Raw genomic sequence first — 2,756 nt, forward strand, 5'->3', positions numbered from 1 at the left:
ATATATATATATATATATATATATATATATATATATATACATGCATGCAGTCTTTTTTAGCTTCGAGAACTGCAAGACGTTACCGTTATATACACACGTTTGAGGTATATATAATTAAATATACAGGTGTTTAGAGACGGATTAATTAACGAAACTGCTTACACTTGTGGTTTACTTCTATATATATATGTTTGTGCCTGCCTTTCACCGTGTATATTGAGCGTATATCAACACGGGTGTATATGCCTGTGTTGGATGTATGTCACTGCGTATATGCGAGCGTGTTTGCGTGCATGTGTATTCGCGTGTTGACGCCTGTATTAATTACTTTTTAAATAAGCGCAAATTAATCTTACTGTTTTCATATAAATCATTGCTTCCAAGTTTCGTAAATCTAAGTGTGAAGACGTATTTTCCTTAGACTTAAAGGAGACTTGGAAAATGTTAAATTGCTTAATCCATTCGAGGACTTTCCAGCCAATTTATTAAGTGTTCCTGTAATTACTGCTGATGTTGCTGTAGTTAGTATTATTATTATTTTTTCTATCTTGATATTAACCTGGAAGAGCATATCCGTGATACAACTTATTCCATATTCGATCTTTCCATCGTATATTCAGAGATGGTATACACCATAGATTGCATTACTCGCTGTGATTTTTCTGCTCTTTGGAGTGTTTCCGTTTTTTTTGTCTTTTTTCTAAAGCGTGCGAATTAGATTGATAAGCAAATGAAGCAGATTTTGCTGCTATTTCTAACGGACTTATTTACCCATGTGTAGGGGCGCAGTGGCCCAGTGGTTAGGGCAGCGGACTCGCAGTCGGAGGACCGCGGTTTCGATTCCCAGACCGGGCGTTGTGAGTGTTTATGGAGCGAAAACACCTAAGCTCCACTGAAATATATATATATATGTGTGTGTGTGTGTGTGTGTGTGTGTGTGTGTGTGTGTGTGTGTGTGTGTGTGTGTGTATAGATATCATCATTTAACGTCCGTTGTTCACACTGGCATGGGTTGGACGGTTTGACGGGGCTGGCAGGCTGGAAGGCTGCACCAAACTCCTGTCTGATTTGGCATTATTTTCCACGGCTGGATGCCCTTCCTAACGCCAACCACTCCGGGAGTGGCACGGGTGCCAGTTTGTGTGACACCGCCACGAATGCGATTTTGCTCAGCTTGTTGAGTCTTCTTCTCAAGCATGATATAATGCCAAAGGTCCCGGTGATTGCCTCCGTGAAGCCCAACATTCGATGTCCGTGAATTTTGTGTGTGTGTGTGTGTGTGTGTGTGTGAGAGAGAGAGAGAGAGAGAGAGAGAGAGAGAATGTGTGTGTATGTATGTGTGCACATGTGGGCTTCCATATAGTTTTCATCTCCTAAATTCACTCGCATGGCATTAGCTGGTCCGGAGATGTAGTAGAAGACGCACGAGATATGGCGCTTCTGAACTCAGAAGCACGTAGCTTGTGTGAGAGCTGCTTAACTATACTGACATGACTGTCTATATTCATATATAAGTATATATATATGTAAGTATGTTTGTGTATATGTACACATATATACATGTGCGTTTGTATTTAAATTTGTATACACAAGCATGTATGTGTAGTTGTATATGCGAGCATATATGTATGCATGTGCGTGAGTTTGGAGTTTTCTAGCAAAAACAATAACGGAAACAAAGAAGAAAGCAAAAAAAAAACAAAAAAAACTGGTGGGAGGCGAAGCATATTATGTTTGCATTGTCAAAACCATGATAGATTCAATGATTTTTAATTAAGAAGAAACTATGATTCATCTGTTGGAAATATATTTTATGTGCTGTTTCTTTTAGCAAAATGACACAAAACAACAAACAGTAGACACAAAGTATATTCTATACATCTCCGAAACATTCTTTATTCGTTCTTGTCGCTCCCTCTTTCTCTCTCTCTCTTTCTCTTCTCATAAATGTGTGTGTGTGTGTGTGTGTGTCTGTCTTTCTGTGTCTGTGTTTCCATCCGCCATTGCTTGTAAAATTTTATGTCCTTTTTAAATTCACTAAGGAAAGAATTGGACGTCTAGTGAATTGTATCTTTTTTTTTTTCTGATTCATTTACCTTTCTCTGTCTGTCTCTCGTTCTGACTGTCTGTTTGTCTATATATGTATCTATCTACACAAACAAATCTACGATATCGTATATATAATTTCATATTTATGTATTTTAAATATCGCATGGTACCAATCCTTATTACTAATTTTATTTCTAGTACTCTGAGTTGAAATGCCTCCGACGTCGACTTTGCGTCTCATCCTACCAAGATCGATAAAATAGGCAGCAGTTGAATACTGGGTCGATGTAATCGATTAGCCCCTTCCTCACAAAATTTCTAGCCGCGTGCCTATAGTTGAAAGAATTATTTATTTTATCACTATTTTATATTTTATGAAATGTACCAACAATGAAAGTTGTGTCGTCTTTCATATGTTTGCTGTGGAGGTGAATCGTTACAGCGTGTAGCAAAATGGGTTGGTGGTGCTTCGTAACGGATGCTCTTTATATAATGTGTTCAAATCCCGCCATGGTCGACGTTATTTTTTAACTTACCGAGTCTCTGATAAAATAAATTTCTAGTCAACTATTGGTGGAGATGAAATTCCATTACACTTCTCTCAACTGTGTGACAGGCCAAAATTTGACAGGCACGCACACACACACACACACACACACACACACACACACACACACACACACACACACACACACACACACACACAC

General features: G+C 38.4%; 1 protein-coding gene across 1 annotated transcript in view; it reads left to right on the forward strand.

Annotated features, from left to right (window-relative positions):
• LOC128249692 (homeotic protein Sex combs reduced-like) overlaps positions 1–2,756 on the forward strand; it is a 157,559-nt gene that overhangs the window by 153,457 nt on the left and 1,346 nt on the right. The window lies entirely within an intron of this gene.

This window comes from Octopus bimaculoides, chromosome 17, assembly GCF_001194135.2.
Source record: "Octopus bimaculoides isolate UCB-OBI-ISO-001 chromosome 17, ASM119413v2, whole genome shotgun sequence".
NCBI classification, from domain to species: domain Eukaryota; kingdom Metazoa; phylum Mollusca; class Cephalopoda; order Octopoda; family Octopodidae; genus Octopus; species Octopus bimaculoides.